Genomic DNA, 15,415 nt, shown 5'->3' with positions numbered 1-15,415 from the left:
CTTCATGACACTGGCTCTTTCTTCTTCCTCACCCACTTTCTTTTTTTCAGGCACAGGGTGGCTGGCGAGCTAGTGGAAGGTGGTGAGGCTTGCTCATCCTGCGCTGGTAGCAAGGCCCTGCTCCTATCAGCTGGCAGTCTGCGCGGCAGCGGCCAGCCAGCTAGGTGAGATGCCAAGTGGTGGCGGTGGTGGCTAGATCCTGCGCACGCGTGTGCAGCCTGTGGTGGCGGTGCCTGAAACGATCCCGATTTCCACGAAGAAAAATCCACATATTCAAACCATAACGTGATAGTCCCAGATGATCATTCCATCAGTATTATCGAATAACAGTCGATATCACAAGTCATATATCGAATATCTATCTTACAGAATACAAATAGCAAGGTTTACTCATTATTACATCGCCACTTGGCGGAATCACTCAGAGCACACATCTAGAACAACATTAGATAAAACAGCATGGGCGCAGACTCCATCTTCCGAACCAAACTCGAGCGAAGCACATGACCTCTAATCTCCCAATCGTCTCCCTGGTAGTCGTACTCAGGACTCATGACCTGCCAAACAATTATCAGTACGATTTGTACTGGCCACTAGTCCCACCCTATGCTTTGCGTTTGCTTTATGGTAGTGGAATGCAAGGGTAGAGCAAAAGACCTATTTATGGTTGTAGTTTCCTATGCAAGCGTAGTCAAGTTTTATAATAATTCATCATGTTTTAACCCATCTCATCCACACATTCTCCCATCCCATCACACACATTTCACCGCACTCACTCTCTAGGCGGTAAGGACAACTACCTCTCGTGCCTTGCCTCAACGGCCAACGCCGGAAACCAACAACAACCCAGGGGAAAGAAGAAGAAAGGACTCCACTCTCTAATCAAGGGAAGCGTAAGTCATAGAAATGTCCAAATCCGCAGACATGGCTATACGTATAGATCGATCAACTCTGCAGAGTGTGTACACCCGGAAATCCACAAGATCATCATCATCGACGCTGATCATCGTCTAGGCTAATTCCAGCGCATCCCAACTAGTGCGATGCCACCCTACCACTCAGCCTTGAGGCACCCTGGAATCCACTGGCACACTGAGACTGTGAGACGTAGTACCAGGCCCCCTAGAGGTCACTATGGTATCTTAGGAGGGTGTGAGCCATATGCACGTACCTCCCTATACTATTTGCTATCAACCTAGTAGTAGTGGCACCGACCTAGTTGGTTGGGTTACCGTTCCCCACCTGTCAGGGACGAGTGGTGTGCATGAAGGGTCCTATGATGTGGTTCTCTCGACATACTAGTCCTTAAGGGACATGACATCTTTTCAAGTGGGGATAACCAACCCCCCATGCTTCAACAACACCTCCATCCTCAGGGACTTGCCCCATGGAGAGTTGCCTCCCCAGGATATTCTCCTCTCACATGTACCCGCCACAGGCACCTCTCTTAGGGAATGCGTAGGTCACATCCCCTGACAAGACTCATCTAATGACTCATCGTAGAATCCTGTCCGGTCGACTCGACCCTCACCACACACCCAAGACACACGCCCAGATCTCCCAAAAGTATTACCACATTATCGGCACCAAGTGCCATAGCCACTCACAAACAATCCTCCACCAACCATCACATCACAGATATAATGCGTAGTAGAAGTAAGCAGTAAGTAATAAGCGAGCATCTAGCCTATCAGCGGGTGTGCAGGGGTCAAGGTTGCAGTCATGGTAAAGGCTTCAAGCAATTCTACCATGCAACATATCACAGTTCAATTGGATAAAAGAAAGCGCTAACAACTACATTATTGCATGTCTAATAGGATTCTATGAGGTTGGGTGGGACGTGGCACCTGCTGGCAGGTAGTCTCCAAGCTCAGTCGGTGTAGTCGGGGTCGTCCTCCTCAGTCTGTTGCTCCTCCGGGTCTATCAAACGAGACATATAGCCATGATAAGCGACTCCTATAGATAATCACAAAGAAGCAATGGAAAACCAAAAGATCCAAATGCACTCAAACACAAGCCTATGGCATAGAGCTTAATTTTAGAAAAAAATTGGACACTAGTTTCATATTTTTCTGAGGTCAGATGAATCTTCTAAGTTTGAATCAATTTCTAAAAAGAAAAAGGGTTGGATTAATTCTGTGATGACATGTGGCGCATCTAGGTTGGTTGGTGGCTCGGCTGAGGTTGGCAAGTGGGGTCTAGGGTTAGCAGTGACCGACAGGTGGGGTCGGTCAATGGTCCTCTAGTCAGTGGTCAACGTTGACCGGGCTCGAACTGGGCCTAGTGGGTCGGATAACAGGGATGAGTTGGGCTGATCTGGGCTAGCCTGGCCCTGGACACATGTCAAGCAGGCAGGTGGCCATGTGGTGCTCGTGGGCTTCTACCGGGCCTCTACCTATGGACATGGCTCATGGTGGACTTCATGGTGTAGGTTTGTGGACCGCTGGCTAGGTCCATGGTAGAGTGTGTCCACCCCTTCACCTCCTTCCTTGATCCATGGTGGACTAGGCACACCAGATGGCTTCTTGACGGGGCACATAGACCGTGTAGCTCACCGGCGGCGCTCGGCAGTGTCTCGATGGGGCTCCCACGGCATCCCTGGGTACTTCCTCGACTAGACAACCACAACGGGGATAAAAAAATATGGCCCTTTAGCTTGCCGGAGCCGACTACGGTGGCGGACATGGCGGACGTGGTGGTGCTGTGGCCTTCACGGCTAGGGCCAAAAAGGTGCCCACTTTCCTACGATTGGGGTCACGGAGGGGTCATAGGTGGCGGCGCCAGCAACCAAAGTCCACGGCAGAGTCCACACCGTGATGGTGGACACAGTGGAGCTCCAGCGAGCTCTCGGCTCTAGGGAAACTAGGGCTAGGGTAGGTCCTAGGCTCAACCATCTAGGCGGCTTTGCTTACGGGGTGATGGCGGACATCATCGGCCCTTACTCACCTCGTAAGGAGGCTAAAATCATCAGGAACATCCATGACACAATGGCAACATGGGGGCGCGATGGCTCTAGCGAGGCGGACGCGACCAACTGCTCCTAGGGCTGTTCTCCCTTCTCCTTCTAGCGCATGGTGTGTCTCTCAGCGAGGCAAAGCTTGCCGAGGAAGCTTTCCTAACTCTACCAGCTCGAGGTGGCCGGAACAGGGCTGTGCCATGGCGGGGTCTGTCCATGGTGAGCACGTAGGTACAACGTGACGGTGCTGGTGTTCTCGAGCCCATGTGGCTTGGCTTCATCGTGCGGTGGCTTAGGCGGGTGCCCGTGTGCATGAGGTGCTTCGTGATGGCCAAAAGGCGTCACCTTGGGCTTCCTAGGTGGGGAAACCACATCGGTGGCCATGGTGGGTGTGCGCAAACGGTGAGCTTGGGCGATGATGAGGCTCACCGTGGTGGTGGGGATGATAGGCTGGCGGTGTAGTGGCGAGTCATGGCCGTGTCGAAGGGTAGCATTATCGTGCCGAACCATGATGGGGATGAAGACGATCGAGCATCATTCTTGTCTTCGGTGGCCACAAACAGCTCTGGCAGGGCTCGGTCCTCCTCCTCCTTCCTTCTGCCTCCTTCTTCTCTCTCTCTCTGGCTTAGCGTAGGGCATGGGTTGCCACTGAGCGGCGGCAGGGGTGAAGGAATGGTGCTAGGGCTCCGAGGGTGGCCTTTTATAGGCGGCGGACGGCGGGGAGAGATAGAGGGGCACGTGTAGGGTGGATAGGTCCTCTAGGTTAGGGTTTGGAGCTCAGTAGGGGGAATGTGGGAGGCCAGGCGCTCCCAATTTCGAATGTTGATGGTCAAGGCAAGGACAGGGTGGCGTCATTGGTGTGGCCCATGGTTGCGACGTCAGCGCAGCGCGGGTGCGAGCTAGGGAAGGACACGGACGCCGTGGATCGTGGATGTAGCGCGCATCCACGCGTGCATGGCCAACGCCCGAGCACGGACGACTGGCGTGAGCGGTGCAGCTGAGATTCCCTCATGGCGCCATTGCTCTGCTCTGCAGCAAAAGCAGACGGCGAGGGGTGGAGGATGACAGGTAGGTCTCTCGGGACCCGCGCGTCAGTGACACTGTGAGGGAAACATGGGGCATGGGGGTGATGAGGGCCTAGCTAGGGCCTACTACGCATGAGTGTAGGCATGCCAAGCTAGGTAGGCTAGGGGCGTGTGCAAGCTGGGCGGGCTGGCTGTGCTAGGCTCCTTTGCCTTTTCTATTTTCCAACTCGTTTCCCTCCTTTTCTATTTCTAGTTCTATTTTCTAAACCCCATTCTAGTGGCTCAAGCTTGTATACATGTATCCTCTACATGTATACCCCTATATGTGGGTCCTTCTAGGTCCACTAAGTCTAAGCTTGGACTAGGTCTTGATGCACCACACACACCATACACGATTAAATAAAGGTTGGTCATATTTTACTTAGAGTTTTCAAGGGTGATACTAAGCGGGTTACAAGAGTAGTTGACATTCAGATGCTAGTAGATCAGCCATGATTGGATAATATTGGACACTATATCAACTAATTATGGATGTCCTAGTAGGACACTTGAATCTCTTTAAATTAAATCCACCTGTTGGATTTGATTTCCTTGTCCCTTGTTGTAAAAGGGAACCCTTGTTGTTTGAAACTTCCCTTGCAATACTCCCCTTACTCTATGGTCTATGACCCTACCACCTTCATGGCATGTAAGTTGGTAATAGTTGCCTGGTTAAAAGCTTATGGTGCCGTGACAAAATCGAGGGCTCCCTGTGGAACAGCTGCCACATGGTGACGTTGCTCGGCACATGCTAGTATCGAGGTTGTTAACCATGTACCTTTGCCAAGTTACCCACCATACCGCTTTTGCTACAAAATATTCTCCTTGGAAATATTTAAGTGTTCAAACGGGAAATCCACAACGGGTGGATAAACTAGTGTTCTCTCTAAGTAAACAAAAAGGAGGTGGTTTTGGAGGAAGAAAGTATGACATGGTCTCAGTCTACATGAAAGACGGATGTGGTCGAGTAAAGGAAAGAAAAAGAAGAGTAGTAAGGGAAGTTAGCCTTGGATAGTCAGGGAGTAATTGTAAAAGCCTAAGTGGATGTCATATCCCCAGCCCTATGTTTAGTTGACCACACTTCGCATGCTAGGGTCATTTCAGTTCCGTGCCCTATGAACACTGTCTATATCAGGGCCCTTAGCACCCCGTTCGCGCGTGGCCATGGCATCGTGCCACACTCGCCGTCCTTGTGCACTGTGCGTTTCTCCTTTTCCTAGCATCCGGTCAGGCTCTCGACTCTCATGCCTCATCCCCGTATCAGACCCCTTCCCCTTTTTCTTTTCTCTTAGAAACATGGTCCCCCAGCAACGCCTACCTCGTCGAGCGGACCCCCTCTTCCTCTCCTCTCCTCTCCTCTCCTGCTCCCTTGTCTTCTGTCCACTCGTGTAGGAAGCACACCATGTCCGACCTTATCTCCACAACATGACCCGTCTATGTACCCTATCCATGTCGCCTCCACTTCCAGTGTGTTGTGCTCCACCTCTATTCACCACTATAAGATCCCCTTGGTCCTTGCTCTTCTTCTTCATCCCATTCCCTCACATTTGGGGCAGAGTTACGAAATCCAGTTGCCATTGTGAAGCTTGGTTCGTCAGTTGAGGTGATGGTGTAATCTGAGAAGAAGAAAAGGATCTGGATTTCCGAAGAAGTTTAAGTTCCCTTGGTTAGTTTGGTCTTAGGGTTCACAATGTTTGAGTTCTAGGAGTCCTATTTCTGGATCTGTTGGTGCTACGTCATGTTTTGGATAATCATTATCTTGTTGTTTCTCCATTGTCCTCGTCTATCTCAACTTCTGGATTAAGTCTTCGGTTGTACCAAGTTGCTCTTGACCATGTATCCCTAGATCCCATGTGTGGTTTAGTATTCGAAGTCGTGTAATCTTCGTGTAATCCCTGATCTACGTAATGTAATCGCTTGTTTCCCTCTTCTGGCTCTTGTTTCGAATCTCGGGACGAGATTCTTTTTAAGGGGTTGGTTGTAACACCCCTAGTGTTACGAGCTTGTTTAGCACCGCGATTTAGGCCTAAGTCAAATTTTTGAAACGAGTTTCATAGATTTTTATTTAAAACGTACTTGCCGTAATGAGGGAATCATGTGTGACTTAGTTTTGTGGACTCGAATCAACGCCCAAGTTAAATTGCTCAGTACGTAAAGATATTTGGGACTGTCCTGATAACGATTGTAGCAAGTAAATGGCGAGTGGTTTGTTCTACTAGATTAAGCATGAAAAGTGACTTTTATAAATAAAATAAATCCATTAATAAATAGAACGATATATATATATATACTCACATGTTTATTTTAAAAAGCACGCTCAGTTGAAAAGCCTTGGTTTAGTTATTGACTAGCAAGCGAACGGATCAACAGCGATGACAGGACGTCTCCCTGCCCTGCTCCGTCGCTTGTCATCGGTAGTGTGTTCCCCTTGTTCAAAATCAATCAACTCCTGTTTATTAGTGTTGCGCCGCCTCGTCGAGTTCCATCGTCGTGCCACTGCTCCCTCTCCATCGCGTCCTTTCTCTGACAATGCCTTAAAGGAAATTACCAGGTACGACTTTGCTTGCTTTCCCTCCCTCACTACTTGCCACAACATCTCCTCGCATTAACTCGGCCTTGTCTTTGCTAGCTAAGCATGCCATTCTGTTCCTACCCATGTTGTGTCCCTTCACGTACAGTGCGCGCGTAGGCGTCGCTTTTGGCCACATTGTGCCAGGCCGCACATGCTGCTGCTCCCTATCTCTGCTTCTTGTGGACACCCGCTAGCTCTCACGCTCACCTCTGCTCTCTCTCTGCTTGCCTCTGCGGTCTGCCTCCGTTGTCTGCCTTTGCGTCCCGTTGAGTTGAGTCATCTCATCACGGCACTTCATGACATGTTTTCTTTAAGCCGCATAGCACGAATGTCATGCCACCAACTATGGCCTTGGCCTTGTCTTCGTTCCCCGTCTCACTACATCCTGAAGCAGCGCCTTCCTCTTCTTTCCCGCAGCAGCCACAGTGCCACACCGTAGTCGCCGGCGCCCCTCCTCTTCCTCCACTGTGTGGTGCCCTAGCGTCCATTCCTTTGCCCTGCACGCCCGCGCCACCACAGTGACAATGCCGCCCTCCCTTCCCCGCTCCTTGCCACTATAGAGAATCCAGCCGAATCGCAACCAGCTACTGTCCCGCAGCACGCCTTTGCCGTGCCGTAGTCGCCCAAGCCACCGCGTCGACTGTTGTGCCTTGATGGGTCCCGTGCCGTGTCTCCATCACCAACCACTGCTGTGAAGGCGCACCCATGCCTTACCGTCGTAGCGTCCCGCACGCGACTTCCTCCTTGCTCCTCTGTCGCTGCACAGCCGCCCGAGCTGCTGCCTCGGTCGCCGGCGTACGCCATGCCTGCTGCTCCATAGAAATCGCCATGGCCACGCCCACCATCACAGTGGCTCACGCCGTCGCCTTGGCTAGCTGCTCGGCCACCGCAGCGCCTTGCCGCCAGTATGCTTTGCCACCGGTGCCAAGGACCCGTGCCTCTGTGGCCACGCCGTTGCCCTGCTCTTCATGCGTGCGCGCGAGCGCGCGTGCCATGCGGCCACACTGGACCTCTGGCTCCATGGCGTTGTTCCCTTCCATGCGCCTCCCTGGTGCGGCCATATCGGTGCTCCGCCGATGCGCCCGTGGGCACCGAGTCCACACATCTCCCCGAGCTGCTCCACCTCCAGCCGTAGCCCCACTGCGTTGTCGCGCCTTGTCCGCCGGCGGGTTTCTCCTCTGCTCCATGCGCTCTGCTCCTTGGAAGGAAGGTGAGATGGGTGAGAATCCAAGAAGAAATGTTATACAAGGTCCTTGCTGCGAAATACGTGACTCACTAGAATAGTGCCAATGTCCTGCGGGTTGATTTAAGTAAAGTACGAGGGCCTCGGTGCAAATTGGCGCCACCACTGTCTGGCCCTGGCCATGTGGGCCAGCCTGCTCGCCACGCCATGCGTTGGCTGTCGGCCTACCTGCCGCTGGTTCGGCTAGTCTTTGCCGCGCTGCTGGGCCTCCGCTCACGCTGTGTGCGCACCCCGCCCCGTCTGGGCCGCCAGGGTCGGTCCCGTGCTCACCTGGCTGGGCCACTGACTAGTCGCACCTGGGCTGCGCATGCTGCTGCCCCACCTTGGGTTGCTCTGACCGCTGGGCCGATTTGATGACTGCTGTCCCTTTAGTTTGTACATCAGGTTGCTAATTTAGTTTCGGGAAGAAACTTGTAAAATCAATATAAAATTGTGTAGTTGTCCAAAAATTATAAACCTAGTTTTGTTGGTTTTGTTGAGTTCCTAAAATCATGATCTATCTAACAGGGTATTTTATTCACATAGATTCGGTATATTTTTAGGGTTGCTATAATTATTTTAAAATGCTTAATATTGTTAAAATGTGAACTTGTAGGAACTTCCAGTGATAAATCTACGATAGGGTTGACTCTGAAAAGTTTATAGTAAATTACTAATATTATTAGCTACTCAAGGTAATTTCTATAGCACCAGAATAATTAGTTTACTAGATAGATAATGGTGCCCTATGTAGAATAATGATTAAATCGATAGAATGGAATAAAGAAACAACTTGAGTTTGTATAACTAAAAACAATTGTTGGGGAATGACGTCTCATCCGACTGACGTGTATATGTAGCCTAAGTACGGTCGTCAGTTAGAACTAGCCTGTTAACTTGAGAGGCGTGGATCGTATTTTACGAGTCACGGTTGCAGTTGATTAATTACGTCTTTGCATTGCATCGCATTGCATATCATATAGGTACGATGATGGATCAACTAGATCAATTCAAGGATGATTGGGAATCCGAAGATGGTGTAATGGTATTCTCTCTAGGAGATGATGCAATGGGCTTTCTATCCAGTTGATGGTGAATGATCTGAAGATGCAAATACTAACTTTTGGTTATGTTTTACCTAGGCAAGCCCCGGTGCATAACCCCTACTTTTCTGCTAGTTTAAATTATACTTGTGCATTAAGTTTTAAGGAGTTGAATAAAACCCACTTGCATATATATATATATATCTTTATCCCATGAGTCTTTCTAGTATGACAGGATCATGTAGATTGCTATGCTACAGGACTCTGGTAGAAGTCGAGTGATGACTGTCACTCGCGAGAGATAGGAAATATATTACTGTATTGTTATCACTTGGAAAATATAACTGGTGGAAAGGAAAAATGGTCACCGAGCAAGGATATGGTTTGGGTATTGGTGGGTGTAAGAGGTTGTGTCGCTTTGGACGCGGGGCATGGCTTGGTTACACTGCTTTCCCTGTCTGTGTCGGTTAAGGACCGACCATTGCATAATTCCCGAGGCAAGTCATAGATTTATTATCACGAGCACATACTTGTGTATGGGCGCTTAGAAGACTTGTTGCTCTCTTGTCGTGGATCCGACTCTTTCTAGACCGACTGTCTTGGTGGTTTTTGGGTTAGGAGGCCCTTGCACCGCACTGAGTCTAGGACTCAGGGGTGGGGGCTTGGAGTCCTAGTTTGGACGGGGACCTAGACACCTAGGACAGGAGGGTGATGGGTTGGTCCTGCTTGTGCCCGGGGTACAAGCGGGACATGTGTTTTTGGGGTACCCAACTGGGGGCATTGATTCGCGAATCGCCGAGCAATCCGGTACGACTTATTTTTGGGTCTGGCACTATAGTAAGAATTGGAAGATGAAAGATAGAAAAAGGAAATATGATTGCTTACCACCTGCTTGAAAGTAGCACAGGTGCTTACATAGGATGGTTAGTTAATGAACCAATGCGACTATTAATAAAAATCAAATATAAGGACACACGCTTAGGAATGCTTACTGCAAATGCAATAAACCCACCAGCCAGATAGCCTTGCATATCCTTGGAGTCTTTTCTTTCCTCCTGTCGGGTAAGTCTTGCTGAGTACAATTGAGTACTTAGGGGGTTTTCCCCCTATTGCAGGTGACAGGTGGATGCTAGAGCTGACCCTTGTGTGTAGATACCTCCTGGTGGGCTCAGCGAGGATTCCTTTATGTGCGATCATAGTTGTTATTTATAACTCTCACCAAATGCTTTTATAAATGAAAGTTTTATAATCTATTGTCCTAGTTTATTTATCAATGCTTCATCATGTCATGATTAGATAATTATTTCCGCTGTAATTCTGATCACATGTTTATATGCCGCTGTTAAATTAAATTGTTCATAACTCTGATAATATGATTTAATTCCACTATTATAATAATAAATATTATACTCTGATGTTGTATTAAAAGTGATGTAAGAAATGGTTAAGAATGATGTAAGCTTTATTATCTCATTTGTGATCCTAATGAAAAATGTGGATTTTTGGGTTCTCCCCTAGGGGTGTGCCTGACAGACCTGTGTAATTTAGTGTTCTCTCCTTAGTGCTTAGTGTCTAATGGAAGACGAGCACTCCTGGGAGGCATTAGATTAGGCCATTCTGCCACAACAGTTCCTTAACAATTTTAGATATTTATCCGTAAGCTCATGGAGCTATCATTTGTCGCAGAACCGACCAATTTATAAGAGCACAAGTATAATGGCAGCCCACAAGCGGTCGCACTGTCATACTTGAGCCCATATAAACCCTGGTAGTCCATCGAGTACCACGACGGGTCTCGATAAACGATCCACATACAACCAAGATCGTACATGATTCAACACATATGTCACATATTACATAAAGTTCATAGGTACAGTTTATTCATTAGAGTACGAATAGAGTAACAAACCAAGTTTGATAGATAGTAGCGGAAGCAAATTAAAGTTCGAAAGTAGCATTTGCCAACATAGTTCAAATATAGTGCCAACACCTAATCACAATCCACAAAAGCATATAGAAGGATTATTAAAGATGTCTGCCCAAGGCTCACACCTCATCCACGGCAGGATAGAAGCAGTTCTTGCAATAGCCGTGATAGATGGTACCATCTGCAACAATGGGAATAAAACCCTGAGTACGAGAAGGTACTCAACTAGACTTACTCATCATAAACTAGAAATAAATTGACTCCAAGGATTATGCAAGGCTTTTATAAGTGGAGGTAGCTTGACAACATTTTGCAAAAAAAGCGATTAACTCAGTTATACAATTATACTTTGGACATCAAGTTAATTATAACTATTCATCTCTAGATTAGCAACTATCATATGCCAAACATGTGGTATATCATTTAAGAGCATACAATAGTAACCATAGCCGGTGTAGTAATTCCATGCTTATACGAACCATCACATTCCATAATACAATTACTACGATATTGGAGCTAGCCAAGTTTCTCACTATCCGGGAGAGACTGGCGATTCGAATCGATTTCAGCCAGCTAGGAATTTATTCCTAACACAAACCCAGACATACCTACACTAAGGTAGTCTTAGGTCAGCTTTGGTACAACTCAGGTCCACATTTTGTGGGTTCGTCCAGCACCGCACAATCAGGGACAACCAACTGCCAGGACGATCAGGACTACCCTACCCTTGGGCTCACGTCTGGCTCCCCGCACATCCTTACTACCATCTAGAGTGCACACTTTTACAGAACGGGGCCTGGCTTGAGTTGAGCTAATCAGCTTCACGGTTGGAACAAGTTATCTGGCAAGCTAAGTGAGAGGCATGCATTCAATCTTGTTAGAAGTTCCAACAATGGTACGGTCCTTAATCGACACAGGCGAGGATAGATCCACACCCAAGACCTCCATGTCTTGTTGCTTCTCTATCGACATCCTACCCTGGTCTCCATTCATTATTAACACATGGTTATTTCCATGATAGCAAATATAGCCAACCAGTGCTTTGGTATCCATCTATATCTCATAGGTGACAGGAAATCACCCGACTTCTACTGTTCTAAGCATTGCTAAGCATACATTCGATCCTGGACCTACATAGGGTTCAAGGTATATTTCTGAACAAGGTAGTTCTATGCATCAAGTGGTTCCAATCAACTCTTATAACCTAATGTATCAAATATAAAGAACTCAAGTGATATTTGTAAAAACATAGGAGGCTTAGAATGCTCTGGGGCTTGCCTTTGAGAAAAGAGGTGGGACAGTGATCTAGGCACTCAGGGAGCTCTTTGGGAGTCTGCTCCTCTTCTCCTGGAGCTGTGGCTTGAGGAGTCTCCTACTAATCCCCTTTCTCTTCTTCGTTGAATTCCAGCAACGTTATCTCCTTGGTTGCTCCTATATGCATGATCATGGAATAAGATATCGTGAATGCATGTATGACGACACGTATAATATGATAAAACATGATGAATACATCCTCATAAGTATTTTCAACAGCATGGTGTTAAAGTAATAACAAGTGCATCCTATTCTACTAAGTAGATGCATATCTCTTCTCTATTACTTAAGTAAACACTTCTGCAATTCATTTACCGAACTACAAAATAGTAGCTACTTGTTTTAACCATAACTAGAGTTATATACATCAAAATCATATGGTTGTGGACATTATGGAAATCTTATGAAATTGTCTAGAACTTTATTTTAATACTCTTGATGTGATTCAATAGTTATCTAGGTCAAAAAAATCAGTCAATCAAATATGTCCTGAGAGCAAACAATTAGGGCAGCAAACTTCTAACAGACAAAACTCTTAAACCCTAAGGCATGTGACCATGAAAATTTAACACAAGGTACATTAGTAAGCTATCTACAACTTTGTTATTGACACAGTTTTATAGGAAAGGCCATTATCAACTATGAAATCATCCACACAACTGAAACTATACATGTAACCACTTATTTGAATTATAAGGTAATAATTAGTTAGTTACATAGAACCAATTGCTTCTAAGCCTTACTATTGACATCAACAGTTCATATGCATCACAAGCAACATAGAAAACATCATGGTCAACCACAATTTAATTATTAAATGTCTTTATTAATTTAATTATATAATTAGGGGAAATAACAAACATATACCAAATTTGCACAATAAATTCTCATAAAATTACAGGAGCTTACTAGTGCTCATAATAGGCTACTATGAAAATTTCATACCATTTGGACAAGTACAACATCCTATACAAAAATAACAAGCCAGCAAGGTCTATTTTAGTGAAAATAGTTAACCCTATAGAAAAGTATCAAACAACAGATTATATATTTTTCCTAGCTTCATATTAGGGCCATACTACTATACAAAAATTTGTATAGCAATATGTTACATATTTTTATCCCCATAATTTTCCTCAGAAAATGTCATTTATTAATAGATAAATAGAAATATCATATTTCAATCAACTTTACTGCAAGTTTAATATTTTTCCAAGCTCTGCCAATACAAGACCAGCAAAATTAGAATCAAAATTTTATCACATTCCTAGCTCAAGTTACACATTTTACAAAATTGTAAACATTCAAAAAGCATTGATCTAAATACATTTTAATCACCATGAAAAATTCTAGAAACTGTATATTTCATATTTTTATAAAACACTACACTTCATAAGGAACACAACAAAATTTGGTTCAGCAAAAATAGAGCGAGAGAGAGTAGTGGAGAGGGAGAGAGTGAGCGTGAGTGAGTGGAACTGAGGCGCGTGGGGTCTCAGATATCGAGCGCCAGCGTGCGGCGACAATGCCCGATGCCGGCCAGCGGCAGGCCACGCGGCGGCCTGTCTCTACCCATGGTCGGTCAAGACATGGCGCAACGCGGCGTTCATCAGCGTCTGATGATGAGCCTGATAGCGTGTTTTCAATCCCTTCTAAATCCTAAACGGTGCCGAGTTAGCGAGCAAATCCTTAATAAGAGTTGTAGATCTATATACCAGCTACAAACTTTATTTAGAAATCAAAGTGTAATTCCCTACGGTTGTGGAGTTAAATCATCACAAAATTGGGTACGTCGACACTATCAGTTCAAATGACAGCAAAATTTCCTAAGTGTTGTAAACGGTGAAATGTTGATTTTTGTGAGCCAAATTCAAGTATGTTAGGAGCTGAACTAGCCTATGACCCAAAAATAAAAGTTGTTGCTCTCATAAAATACTACAACTTTGCTTTAGTGCACACATCCATGCAAAGGCTCTATGACGTAGTTCAACCTAGGTCAAATATTCTACATTCAAATGATGACATACACTACAACTATGACTTAGAGACCAAACTTAATGGAAACGGGGATCCCAATCTTTCGTCAAGGTAGAGGTAACTATCAGTTGTGGTAGACAATGACACACCGAGGATCCCAATCTTCCATTAGGTAGAGGTAACTATCGTTGTGGCAGAGAATGACACACCAATTCGGCTTTCAGATCGAAAGATCGAACCCTGCAATCTTAGCTCCACAGCTCCTCTGGTTATCAACCAAGTTACAGACCTAGGTTGACCTCGCCCCCTGCCTACGCAATGAAGAACACAAGCAAGAACAAGAAAGAACATAACCAAATTGCAGATGAATGATTAATCTCACGAAGTTAGGGTCTCACAAATCGATGAACGGCGAAACTATTCTTGACAGAATAATCTAAGTAAAACCCAAACCCTAATGGAGGGGTGGTGGCTATTTATGAAGACTCTAGGGTCGTGCAAGACCCCTGGATGTGCCCCTAATGGGCCCAAACACGATACATGGTCCAACGGATCAAAAGACGGTGTCGCAGCACCCTGACACATTCTAGATGCTAACTTGTGACCATGATTACCTGTTGATTCCGAATAGCTTTTGATGTGAAACCACTTGGATTGGCTTACTTATCAAATTAGCTTTCCATCCATATGTGGATCATCAAAAACAAAGTCCGGATGCGTCCTGGGTGACCAGTTTAAGGTAGACTGGTCCTGGAGGCCGAGGCAGACTCGAAATCATGTTGGACCGGGCCTCCAGTTCCTGTTGGATGTCCTTGCTAGTCATCTTCGCCTCCACCACATCCTCTAAGTCCTTCATGACCCTCTCCAATATTCCTAAGCAAGATAACATCATTAGGTAGGAGTCTATTCTCAAAAGTATAAAAAGGATCGCTTAAGAACGAGCTCACCTCTAAATTGAGTTGACGTATTCGAGCCCGGGTCATTGGACCTTGCATGACGGTTGGAGGATCAGCGGGTACATCCAAAGGAGTGATGTCCTCATCATCCTCCCCCTCTTGAAATGGAGTCGTCCTCAACTCAAGCTTATCTTCTTCTCCCAAATAAGGTTTCAAATCTGCAATGTTAAAGGTGGGACTAACCCCGAACTCAGGGTGGCAACTCAGGTTTGTAGGCATTATCATTTATTTTCTCAATTATCTTATAAGGACCAGCTGCTCTTGGCATTAATTTAGACTTATGCAGCTCAGGAAATCTATCTTTTCTCAAATGTAACCAAACCAAATCACCCGGTTCAAGTTTAATCTCTTTTCTACCTTTACTACCAGCAATTCTATACTTTT

The sequence above is a fragment of the Miscanthus floridulus genome, chromosome 3, assembly GCF_019320115.1.
Source record: "Miscanthus floridulus cultivar M001 chromosome 3, ASM1932011v1, whole genome shotgun sequence".
Taxonomy (NCBI): Eukaryota; Viridiplantae; Streptophyta; class Magnoliopsida; order Poales; family Poaceae; genus Miscanthus; species Miscanthus floridulus.
This window is presented reverse-complemented; position numbering follows the sequence as displayed.